This window comes from Aedes aegypti, chromosome 1 (assembly GCF_002204515.2).
Source record: "Aedes aegypti strain LVP_AGWG chromosome 1, AaegL5.0 Primary Assembly, whole genome shotgun sequence".
NCBI classification, from domain to species: Eukaryota; Metazoa; Arthropoda; class Insecta; order Diptera; family Culicidae; genus Aedes; species Aedes aegypti.
The window spans coordinates 220,228,669-220,242,291 of record NC_035107.1 but is presented as its reverse complement, the minus strand read 5'-3'; the positions used below and the strand labels follow the sequence as shown (position 1 = coordinate 220,242,291).

The 13,623-nt window shown below is 39.2% G+C and overlaps 1 protein-coding gene across 2 annotated transcripts in view; it reads right to left on the bottom strand.

Annotated features, from left to right (window-relative positions):
* LOC5579206 (protein phosphatase PP2A 55 kDa regulatory subunit) overlaps nt 1-13,623 on the bottom strand; it is a 178,625-nt gene that overhangs the window by 152,387 nt on the left and 12,615 nt on the right. The window contains exons 1-2 of one of the 2 annotated variants that reach the window (XM_021857620.1): nt 5,974-6,071; nt 4,132-5,323 (exon numbers count right to left, since the gene is read on the bottom strand). The gene's annotated coding sequence lies outside the window, so the exon portion shown is untranslated. Of the gene's footprint in view, nt 1-4,131; nt 5,324-5,973; nt 6,072-13,623 lie in introns of those variants that run through there. The other variant, XM_021857621.1, reaches the window with a different exon arrangement.

Below are 13,623 nucleotides of genomic sequence, written 5' to 3'. Positions count from 1 at the left end.
AACATTTTTCACCTGGTGGGTCGCGAGCAATATGATTGATGGCTAGGTGGGTCGCGTACTCGAAAGGTTTGGGAACCTATGGTCTAATCAGTTTTGCCGGAAATCGATGTTCGGACATAATTTGCCATAACTCGTTACTCTTCACTGATTCATGCGCAGCTTCAAAGTCTACAAACAGATGATAAGTCTGCAAGTTATACTTTAGTTGGAGAATTTATCTAGTATTAAACACAGGCTAAACATTAAACGGCGTTGATCGGCCCTCTCGAAAACCAAGTGGGTATTCAAAAATTCGATCAGTCTCAATCTATTTAATAGAATTCTAGACATAATTTTGCACGTCGAATTTAAGAGTGGTATTTATTTATTTATTTGGTTTCACTTTAATTAGCTTGATAAAACCTCGTCAACAACATTTCGCCGATTCACTCGGTTCATGGCCACTTCTCTTCATCCTCGACTGCAACCCACGCTTTCCAGGTCCTGGTGCACCTGGTCAATCCACCTAGCTCGCTGCGCCCCACGCTTTCTTGTTCCGACCGGATTCGTAGCGAACACCATCTTTACAGGGTTGTTGTCCGGCATTCTTGCAACATGCTTTGCCCAGCGTATCCTTCCAGCTTTAGCTACCTTCACGATTCTGGGTTCGCCGTAGAGTTGAGCGAGCTCGTGGTTCATCCTTCGCCGCCACACGCCGTTCTACTGCACACCGCAGAAGATCGTCCTTAGCACTCGGCGTTTGAAAACCACAAGAGCTTGCAAGTCCTCCTCAAGCATAGTCCACGTCCCATGCCCGTAGAGGACTACCGGTCTTATGAGCGTTTTGTACATCGTGCATTTGGTGCGGGGGTGAATCTTTCTAGACCGCAGTTTCTTCTGGAGCCCATAGTAGGCACGACTTCCGCTGATGATGCGCCTTCGTATTTCCCGACTAACGTTGTTGTCAGCCATCAACAAGGATCCGAGGTAGACGAACTCGTCCACCACCTCGAAGGTATCCCCGTCTATCGTGACACTGTTTCCTACGCGGGCCCTGTCGCGCTCAGTTCCGCCTATACCAGAATGTATTTGGTTTCAGCACATTCACCATTAGTCCGACTCTGGTTGCTTCGCGTTCAAGGCGGGTGAACAAATCTGCCACCGTTTCAAATTTTCTCTCAATAATGTCCATGTCATCCGCGAAGCAAACAAATTGGCCGGATCTCGTGAAAATCGTGCCTCGACTGTTAAGTCCGGCTCTCCGCACGACACCTTCAAGTGCAATATTGGACAACAGGCACGAAAGTCCGTCGCCCTGTCGTAGTGGTAGCACTCGGTAATTTGCAATTTGCACTTTCTTGTACAAAAGACAAATGAGACCATTCAACAAACTAGAAGACATTCGTTCTTCCTCTCATATCTTAGAAATGTTACGATGAAAAAGTTCGTGCAGCTGTTCATTAACGTGTTTGAGAAGCTTGGCTCGGAGCTCATCCTTTCTTGTAGCCTTGTTGTTCGTCACCCCAGTAATAGGTTATGTTTCCTCAACAGCGTCGGAGGTTCATTAGCCAGAGAATCCAGCACATTCATTCAAATTAAGATCATTATGTGATCATGTGTAGTTTTTGTTTTTTGGAACTAGAGCAATAGTATCCATGCATAGGATAAATAATTATTGAACATTTGATTGCTTTAAATCATAGAGTCAGTCTATGCTACTGTTATCGATTAGTGATACGCAGATAATATTTCTTGACGTAAATATATCAGAAAGTGAAGAATTGACACAAAAAAAAACAAATCAGACGAAGAACTTTAAAAAGTACTCTATGATCTGATTTCTGAGCGGCGGTGGCAAGAATTGTGACGATTTGAGTTCGAGGTCAAACAGTTTAGATTACTAAGCCCTCTGGTGTCCAAAGATTGTAAAATGTACTTCCTAGATGGCTACGATGTTAAGCTTTGCATTCTGCTCAGCAAGGTCATATTGGGACTTTTCTGTGAATCAAATTCTTCGTAATTATGTATGGCCAGAGTTTACCAAAGCTGTAGCAAGTACGTCAGACAGTTCGAACATGCGTTCTATTATCGCGTAGAATCCGCCAATTTAATATTTTTTTTCCCATATTAGGCATAAATGCTTCTTAAGAGGTATACCAATGCTAAGAATTTAGCTTAGAGTTGAATACTTGAATTACGTGGAAATCCAATGCCATTCAAAGTGATAAAGATTCATTAGAAAACTAAATCGTGAGTTGAATAAACATTTTTTTAAATCATAGAATCAGTTATTACTTAAATAAACTTCTTGTGTATATTACAGTCACCCCACAGTTATGGATAGCACACAGATATGGATTCAACGATTGAACGAAGAATGTCTTATCAAATAGAGTTGCAATTAGGCAAAATACATTTTACCTACGTGAACCATACAATTATACAACATTACATTAAAATATGCTTGAGATATTTTTTTCCTTTCGTAGGAAATAAGATGTGAATCACAGTCCTAGAAGCGTTGATTCATAGGGGCTGTCCATTAATTATGTAAGGGTTAATGGAAGGAGGGGGGGTTTGAGATTTCTTACGCGCTATACAATTTATTTTTAATTTTCATACAAAATATCTTACCATGGGGGGAGGGCGGGTTGAAAAACCCCGAAAATTGTCTTACGTAATTAATGGATCGCCCCATAACTGTGGGGCATTGAAAATTATACCACAGTTATGAATCAACGATAAGACGATTCCGAAAGAAACACCAAAACGAATGCTTCCACTAACACCCCATTCGTTTATCTCGTAGATAAATTGCTGTTGTAGTGTTTCGATCCATAATATGAGTCGATTTCTCGCGGAACATTACTAAAGGACCTATGTACAAATGAGAGATTCTCTCCTCTCTCGTTCTCTTTCGATTATAACAGTGGAATACTAATGATTTTGGGAAGTTTTTCACTATAGATCGAAAGTCAGTTCCCTTGACTTGCGTTTCATACAAAAAACGCAACAGAAGAGGTTAATGTGACTCAATTATTAATGAAAGAGAAAGTAAACAAAGAGAGCCTCTCAATGTTAGATAGGTCCTTTAGTAATGTTCCGCGAGATTTGATCCATAATAAGGTTCTCCCCTCCTTCTGATCCACATCTTTGGGATGGACAACGTTTGAAATTCCTATGAAAAATGACACTGTTCGTATATAATCGCGAGTTTTGAGGTTTAGTTTTGAAAAAAAAAAGACATTATTCTTCAGTGCCAGGAAGTAAATTTTGTTTTGAAAGGCGTCATCATGATTTTTAATCATATTTTGTTCTGAAAAATCACTCTTAGTTAATCCATAACTTTGGCGTGACTGTACAACTCAAGCAACCAAAAGTTCAGATAAAAGTACATGTTTTGGTTTAAGCACTCTCTTTTTAAGTCATTAATCGAACTTCTGTTCACATAAAGTTTATATATTAAGCAACTTATAATAGAATGATGTTTACCATAAAGTAAGAAAAAGCTCGACTCGAACTTGTTCTAAACTTTCTATTTGTTAATAAGTGGATGAGTTACTTTTTCCACGAATCAAGTTCTATTAGTATCCGCTATGTTATCTTATTTAGAGATATAGTTTCATTGAAACTCAATATCTACTGGAAGTGAACTTTTGAGTTCACTGCTTAAGTAAAATTCGAACTTTTGGTTGCTTGAGTGGGATATTAAACACTTGTCTTATTACAGAAAAGAGTAAAAAATGGGAATCATGTGAGAAATTAATGAATAGAATTCAAATTATCTAACCATGCAACAACGCATGAAAAGCAGGCTTAGAGAAAATGTAGTATGGAAACGAAATTACAAACATACTGTCAGTTGTTAGTCTAATCATAGCTTGAGAAAACGCTTCTAAATTTACTGCGAATTTGTGCCAAAATGAACTATTATACTGTGTTCATATCAGAGTATAGGAAGTAAGTTAAGGACAGAAACTAAATTTGCCCACGATTGACCCAATATACTCCTATGTGAGCTGATACACTTAAATGTTAACCATTCTGGTAGACTTTGTTGATGATAATCCACAATCAAAGAAACTGAGCAGTTAAAAATGGGAAGAAACCAGTGCGAATCCTTAACCTACTTTCAGTTTTTGTTTAGCTTACCTTTCTTCATGCGCCGTCGAAAGAAGTAATCCCGCGTAAAAAGTAAATGGAAACTGAATGGCGCGAGTTTCTTCACAGTTTTGTAGTTATTGTTGCGGTGGATGTGCCGTTTCAGTTTTTCACTCTCATTAGACACGTACGAAAAACCGCCGTAGACTGGGCACTTGTGCAATCCCCCTTAACAGTGTCGTAAATTTGCAATTCTGCTGACTCGCACACTTGACACTTTCACTCCCACCAGATGGCGTCCCGCTGCTTTTGCTGGGCAGCCATTAATTAGAAAATTGCACTAAAACAAATTACACTGTATTATCACATCTATAATTTCCTGGCAAATCGTAGGTCGGTTTCTCGGGGGCCCCTGAAGCATCAGGCCAAGCATAAGATGAACATCGGTCGGAAAACTGTCACACTTCAGTACAACCTACACTGACTGGATAACCCGCGTCGGATGCAACGAGTTTCACACACTTTACACAACTGACTAATGGGCACTGGTAGAGGAGAGCACTGAGATGATGAGCACCGTTGCGTCCTCATACTCCACGGTTTACTACACACTTTGCCCCGCCGCTGTGCTGGCTTATAGATAACTTGTGCGAAGTCTAAATATTGAGTCAACAGCCCCCGGCAACACCGTGTGGTACTCTCTGTCTACATGTATAGAGATATGTGTAGATGTGCACTTCTCCACGACGCGGGTGGATCTCTCCGCTGTATCTTCTGTTTTCTACGCCTCCTGCGCTTCAAGTAGATTCATACTGACGGTAGGTACTCGACATAGGCGGCTACGGTTATGGATGATAAACAAACAGTACCCTCTTCTGCTGGTCGCCTACTTCGTTTCACACATCTACTAGCCAAGTCTGGCGGGGAGACTACATCATAATGATACCCATATACAACACGTGAACGTCCAACACCTCTGCGACGCCAGGTTTAATTTAAAACAAATGCAATTAACACTATCTGCCTAAATACGAACGAACATCACAGTTTTGAGCCGCCCGAAGGCGTAGATTGTAGAACTTCCGGGTGAACAAATTCAAATCGAACAGCTGCATGTAACAATGCGGAGGCACTACCAGCAAATCCAAACTTTCACTCCAGCACAGATGGCGCTGCCGTTATCACATATCATCCTGAATCAATTCACTGTTGTTGCTTTTCTTGAAGTCCAGTTTCTTCACTGCTGCAAAACAAAACAATCATTTAATTCATTCTTCACAATCCCACGACATTCTCAACATAACAAGCCTGCCGCCAATCAGCGCACGCCTCATCTTCCCACATCATGCCTCACGATTCAACGTGCACATCATCTTCTTCGGTGCGTGACGTGCGCGATTGGCGCGTTTGCGTTTTATTATTAGAACTTGTCATCATTCCCCCGAGCTCGAGATTTTCCTCGGAAATGCACAAACGGCGGAGGACGTCACGTTACGGCTCGAGCACAAATATGGCCATTGTTTTTCGATGGATGTTATCTTTTCGCGCGCCGCACAAACCGTCAAACTCATCAATCAATCCAAGTAGGCGCGCGGTTGTCGGTCGCGAATTTGGTGCGTTTTCTGCAATCCGTGTGATGGCGCAGCTGTTCACTTTAGAACCTTTGTCATGGTCAGATAATTGACTTAAAAATGAAGATTTACTTATGAAACTACAATCAAACCAAATTTGTTCCCATGGAAGTTAATTTTACGCAAGAAAACTCTATATTCGTTGATAGTATCCTTTCCATATCCTCAAATTATAACTAATAAAATGAGAAAGGCGGAAAAGTATACCACCATCGCATATACACCGTTCTTTCTGCGTATATACAACACTTGCATTCCTTACCAGATATGTATGAGAGTGATAAAAAAGAAACAAATCTACGACTAATCGCCGTGCGTGCGTGAAACAGAATGAGGGGTAAAGATTCGAATGCGGCACAGCAGCCGTGTGCTCAAGTTTGTTGTACCGGCCGCCCAGCAACCCACCCAACGGCGTGCACATGCTACGCGTTGGCGGAGAAACAAAATTCTCTTTTCTCTCTGAAGCAATCTAGTACTGCATTCTCACTGCACACGCTCAAATAAATTAAATAATTCGAAGTTGAGAACCATCTCTGCAGATTAATTTTATGGATCCAACATTCTACAAATGTTGTGCTTCTATGCATTATCTATGTGCATAGTTATTGTTGAACGGCTAGAAACCATGCCTTGCCTTGTGTCTTTGGTTGAACAGTCCGTGTATTCCTTATGGCGTGTTCAACAATTAGCGAGCATTTTGACCGTTCAACAATTGGCGAATTACCCTAAACCTGGGGGATGCGAATTGGAAATCAACAAACAGGCAAACTGCTGCCAAACTAAAATTTTCATAAAAATGATCTGAGTATGCCTGGAAGTTTTTGGTCATAATTTCGTCACGCTTAAAACTGTTATACAATTTATGTAACACAAAGACCGCCAACTGTTAAAAAAAATTTCTGCTTGATCCAAATTATGCACAGGTGTTTAACAATTTTTCTGAAATATGTTTCTAACTAACATACTGCTGTAAATTTTCTAATTATGTCAATTTATTGGGTTTATTGTCTGTATTGGACTGATGGTACTTTGTGTGAAGTATTTTAAGGGTCTGTCTCATTTGCGTTTTTAAAACGAGTCCGAACTTAAATTTGACAGTTCGGGAATTATTTCCCCTCTGTTTCGATCTGTCAAAAATAAGTCTGCTCCAGAGGAGACTTATTTTTGACAGACCGAGAATTATTTCTCTAGTTCGTGTTTCTTGTTATGGATGTCGTCCACATTTTTCGTCCCGCTTCGATTGCCGATGTGGCCATCGGACTATTGTAAGTTAGAAAATGCAATTCACCGGATTTATTGATCATGTTATGTTTTTTTAGAGCCCGGCGGCGGTCGTACGCCCGCAGCCGTTACAGCGAACTGACACCCGCAGGGTGAAATGAATGAAAAAACTTTCCCGCCCAAATTGTTAGCACGTGGTTTTCGCAGAATGACAGAAGTGTATCTATGTATTAGTGATAAATATCAGGAGCAACTGAACACGATGAGTGTGTTTGCTGTCTAGTGCATGTACTGTTTTTGGCAGTTGGAGTAAAGAAACATTAAAGACCTCCATGTCCCTTGCAGTTGCCCAAAATTTTATAGCTCATAAGGTAATCTAGAATGCCGTTCAAAGTGTACTGCGATCTGTCAAACTTGGGTACCTTTTGCACTATCGAGGGACCAAATGCAGTACTAGAAGTGGTACCCAATCTGAGCCCGAGTGGGACGGACCTGGTTGGAGGTTCTGTATGATCAGTGACCGCTGCGCTTATATTTGGAGACATGGGCAGATAATCGCCATAATTGGAATTATCTTGAGACAGACAATATGTTATCGTATTTTACAAGATTGCATGACTCTTGAATTGACGATTGTTGAAATGAAAACTAACTACTCACGAGAAAATACTGGTGAAATGCCTTTGCTCAATATAGTTTTTGAGAATGAAGTTGGTTTGGGAGTATCCTAACCCGAACAAATGGGAGGAAACGGGAAGGAAACAAATACAAAATGTATCGTGAGAGCGTTTGCGGGGAGCTTTATCTCGGGAGGTTCCGTAAATCTACTTTACGAGAAAACATATTCAGTCAGCTTTCTGGGCATTCTCCAGCCAGGTTGTAAGAAATGTCCAAGAGAGAATCCAGGTCTATATAACTATCTGCATGGTCTTGCTGGCATTACCAGCATCTTAAATTTTCTTCTGCTGGATGATGGGAAAATGCAATGAATATCATCCGATAGGATCCTTGAATACGTAAGTTCGAGTCTGGAACAAGCACAAAAAAAGAACTCCGAAGAGGAGCATAGAAAAAAATACGATGCAGAAAATAAACAACTTTTTTTTCTTTTTTCTTAGTCCGCATGCTATGAAATTTTGACATCTCTGATTCAGTGACTCGGAACGAGTAGGCAGTTTATCAGCCGAATAATTCGCCAAAAGTGGCTTTATAGCAGCCCTTAATTACGATATAGTTCCTATTAGCCTTGTTAGCCATACCTTTAAATCGACTATAGAACCGACTTGGGGCCGGTTTATACGGCTTAATGGTTACTTGGGAACGTATCGATGTTTGTTTGATGTCATTGAGCTTTCGGTTAACGTCAATCCAACGAGGAAGTGAAAGCTCTGAAGCCATTTTGTTTATGCTTACTTTCTCACAGCAAGCAAAAGCAATGTTGTGACAGTTCTCACAGCAAACAAAGAAAATTTTGTCAACATTGGACTACTACGCAGGCAATTGGATTGGTCTATTGTCAGTTATTAATAACAAATCAGATATTGTATGATGCTACAAGAAGAATTAAGAGATTATAGCAAGTATGTGGTATAAACATTAGGAAATATTACACAATTCTAGCGTAACATTTGAAAAGGGCCTATCTGCAAAACGTAAACATTGAGAAATTCTCAATTGAAGATTCCGTATCATATTTATAATTCCTATTTTAAACCCATTCGCATTTCTACTAGTTTCATACCTGTGTTCGACACCCATTAAAGTCTGTTGCGTGGCTCATTATGTTTCAAATCTCAAATAACACAACAACTCGTAAAAATTGTTGAATTCAAACATCATCGGCAGATAGGCCCTTTTATGAATCTTCAAACCAGTTAGGCCCTTTCAGTTAGGCCCTTTGATTGAACATGGTTTCAGTTAGGCCCTTTTATAATTTGCTAATTTTATTGATTTTTGAATTGGTTTGCATAAATCTTGAACAAAATTTAGCGATTATGTGAAAAAAAAACACTATCTAATAGCTAAATATTGGAAATTTTCGGTTGAAGATTCAGTACCATATTGATTATTCCTATTTCAAACCCATTCGCTTTTTACTAGTTTCATACTTGGGGACGATCCAAAAATGACGTCCATCGTTTTTCGGGATTTCTAGAACCCTTCTACCCCCTCTGTCACGCTTTTTCTAATACCCAATCCATGCACTGTCACATTTTCGTACATCCCCCCATTGGAGGAGGCCCCAATTGATGGACGTCATTTTCGGATAACCTCTTGTGTTCGACACTTATAATGGTCTATTACGTGGCTCACAACGATTTGAATTTGAAATAGCACAACAACTTGTAAAAATAGTTCAATTCAAACATCATCCGCAGATAGGCCCTTTCACGAATTTTCAAACCAGTTAGGCCCTTTTTAAATTTGCTAATTTTATTGATTATTGAAGTGATTTGCATAATTCTTCGACAACATTTAATGATTATGTGAGAAAACAACACAATATCATACAAGCTAAGTATTGGAAACTATTCTATACAAAATCAGCAACATATTGATTATTGATATTTCAAACCCATTCACTTGTTTTACTAGTTTTATACTTATGTTAGACACTCATTATGGTTTATTACGTGGCCCAGAACGTTAGTAATCTCAAATGACATAACGACTAGTGAAAATGGTTGCATTCAAATATCATCAGCAGTTAGGCCCTTCAATGAATCTTGAAACCAGTTAGGCCCTTCGATTGGACATGGTTTCAGTTAGGCCCTTCGATTGGACATGGTTTCAGTTAGGCCCCTCCAGTTAGGCCCTTTTATTAAACATAGTTCCAGTTAGGCCCTTTTGGAATTTGTTGATTTTATTGCTTATTGAAATAATTTTCATAGTTTTTGAATAAAATAGAGCGAGAGAAAAACAATGTAATAGCTAAATATTGGATATTCTCGGTTGAAGGTTCAGTACCTTATTTATTATATCTATTTCAAACCCATTCACTTTTTTACTTGTTTTATACTTGAGGGCCTTCCTTAGCCGAGCAGTTTAAGTCCGCGGCTACAAAGCAAAGCCATTCTGAAGGTATCTGAGTTCCATTCCCGGTCAGTCCAGGTTTTTTCGTAATGGAAATTTCCTTTACTTTCCTGAATATAGAGTACCTTCGTACTTGTCACACGAATGCGAAAATGGCAACTTGTCAAAAAAAAGCTCTCAGTTTATAACTGTGGAAGTACTCATTGAACACAAAGCTTAAAAGCAGGCTCTGTCCCAGTGAGGACGTAATGCCAAGAAGAAGTATAAGAAGAATTCTTGCAGGGCTGTTACAAAAACAAACGAATTTGTTTTTGTGAAAATCGCGACTTTTGGAACTCGATCCACAACTAGAGGCAACAAATAAAAATTAACAAATAAAAATTATTCAAAATTTTTAATGTAATTGATTTTTTTTTCAAGATAAAAAATCAGTTTTTCAACTAACTTCGCATTAAGATTATGATAAAACTAGCAAAAAAGAGAATGGGCTTGAAATAGGAGTCAATATAGTACTGAATCTTCAATAAAGAATTTTTATTAATCAATGTTGATTTTCTCACATACCTAATCGATTGATTTTGATCTAAAACTTTGAAAATCACTTCAATAATCAATAAAATTAACAAATTCCAAAAAGGCCTAACTGGAACTAAGTTTAATAAAAGGGCCTAACTGGAGGGGCCTAACTGAAACCATGTTCAATCAAAGGGCCTAACTGAAAGGGCCTAACTGGTTTGCAGACTCGTGAAAGGGCCTATCTGCCGATGATGTTTGAATTCAATCATTTTCACGAGTTGTTTTGTTATTTAAGATTTAAAACGTTATGGGCCACCTCGTAGACTATTATGAGTGTTGAACACAAGTATAAAACTAGTAAATAGGAAAAGGGTTTGAAATATGAATAATCAATATAGTACAGAATCTTCAATAAAGAATTTTCAATATTCAATGTTGATTTTCTCACATAATCGATTGATTTTGTTCTAAAACTTTGAAAATCTATTCAATAATCAATAAAATTAACAAATTCCAAAAGGGCCTAACTGGAACTATGTTAAATAAAAGGGCCTAACTGGAGGGGCCTAACTGAAACCATGTTCAATTAAAGGGCCTAATTGAAAGGGCCTAACTGGTTTGAAGACTCGTAAAAGGGCCTATCTGCCGATGATGTTTGAATTCAACATTTTTTAGTAGTTTTTATGTTATGTTAGATTTAAAACGTTACGTGGCCTAGTAATAGACTATGAGTGTCGAACAAAAGTTTAAAACTATTAGATAGCAATGAGTTTAAAATAGTAACAATCAACATGTTACAGAATCTTCAATCGAGCATTTCTCAATTTTTACGTTATGCTGATAGACGCTTTTCAAATATTTCAAAAACACTATACAATGGCTAAATATTGAAAAATATGGAGGAAAATTAAAAATGCACGGAAGGGCCCATCTGATTTTGATGGAAATTTTCAGTTAGGCCCTTTTATGACCAGTTAGGCCCTTTTAGTTTTATCATTTTCAGATAGGCCCTTTTAAATTTGAATAAAATTACCATTAATAATGCATTTTGCATGCCCGTAAGAGTATGTAGGAATAATTTACGTAAAAAATGATACGAATAATGAATAATCAAGTTTGTTTACATTTTGCAGTTAGGCCCTTTTCAAATGTTACGCTAATTAATTATTAACTCTTTAGTACACATTTGTTAGCCCGGAAAAGGGCCGATTGAACGGTGAGATCCGAGTAACACGGACACACATTTTGTCGGCGCACATGTTGGAATCCTCCTCGTCAGATGAGGTTTACGGTGGCGATGAAGATGGGCGCTTCTACGAGCGGCTTTGGCTAATTTTCTACAACCCTGTATAAATCTTGCGTTGGCGCACCGATTCCTGCAGGGCCAATTCTGGAAGCGCGAGTCAATCTACAAATCTTGAGCGATTTCACAAACTGGACGCTGGATTTGCAGTAGCTTAATGATCAAGAGCTCTGTGGCACAGGTAGCGAGTAGTTGCTGAGTAGGTTCGGCGGACAGCGAAAATGAAATGAAGCCGAATTTGACGAAGAAGGTATGCTTTATACCCTTAGAATAGCAAATGATGCTCCTCCTTTTCGTATTCTTCGCTTTCTGATCTGGGGAATAGGCTATATGGAATTGATGTCTTGGCAATGGATGTACAAGATGAGCATTATGCTGTTATTGGATCCCGACGGAACTGCAGCAGCGTCCTCGGAAACATCCTCAAATTGCCGTATTATCAATTATTTATAATAAATCAGATATTGTATTATGCTACGACATGAATTAAGAGATTATAGCAAGTATGTGGTAAACACATTAGGAAATATGTCACATATAACTATTTAGTACTGATTTGTTGGCCCTGAAAAGGGCCGATTGAATTGTTGAATTCGAGTAACACGGATACATTTTGACGGCGTTTACCGGGATTTCACTTCACTCTTGCCAATCTTGCAATCTTGCCGACATTAGGGCTGCGATGGTGACCACTACATCCTCTACATCTTCTTGGCGGCGGCATCGGTGATGGCTTTGAATTCGGACGGCATCTTCTCTCAGTCGGTCGACGGTCAATTTGATTTGAGCGAAGCAAGACAAACGGGGGTCCTTCTCTATCGATGTCTGTGTCTTTGAAGCACGCTTGGTCAGAAAAAGCCGATCTGTTGCCTGCTGAGATGCGATCCAAGCGGAGCATGAAAAGCAACTTTTCTATATCACCCCTATTCATAGATTTGGACAAGTATGTAGGATTCAGTAAGTAAACGACATGAACCTTCGATGCCGTCTCTTTCGATTGAGGTGCTAATCAAGGAATTCCGTTAAGCCAGCAAAAAATTATAAACGTTTAAAATATTTCACGCCAACGTAACGTTCTTGGTATTGAAATTCCAATTTCACTCCTGTATAGAGAAGAAATACGTAGTCCTACGTCAAAATCTGAGGAGAATCTTTAGAAATAATCTGAATAGAACTTTGCGAAAATAGTTGCTAGAGTGTATGGATGATTACCTGGATGATATTGTGAAAAATTTAGAGCATGAAGGTGATCCTGAGGATAATTTTAGATAGATAAATATACATTTTTGGAAGTTCTCGTCTTCTTCTTTCTGGCGTTACGTCCCTACTGGGACAGAGCCTGCTTCTCAGCTTAGTGTTTTTATGAGCACTTCCACAGTTATTAACTGAGAGCTTACTATGCCAATGACCATTTTTGCATGCGTATATCGTGTGGCAGGTACGAAGATACTCTATGCCCTGGGAAGTCGAGAAAATTTCCAACCCGAAAAGATCCTCGGTGGGATTCGAACTCACGACCCTCAGCTTGGTCTTGCTGAATAGCTGCGCGTTTACCGCTACGGCTATCTGGGCCCCACGAAGTTCTCGTGTTATTTTCAATAAAATTCTTAAATTTCTGAAGGTAGTTTTTCTCAGTGCTCACCGCATCAAACAAAGGCGCCACTGTATATGGGATTTAACATTGTGACAGCATTGCTGTTCTGTCAAACACACAAGGCTACGGTGGCGCTATCTATGCTTTTCGTAGCGGCCGTTTTGGTTATTTTAATGATCCGTTCCTTAGTAAAAAAGAGAATATACTTTACAAACACAAACACGTCGTGGGCTGAAATAATCGTA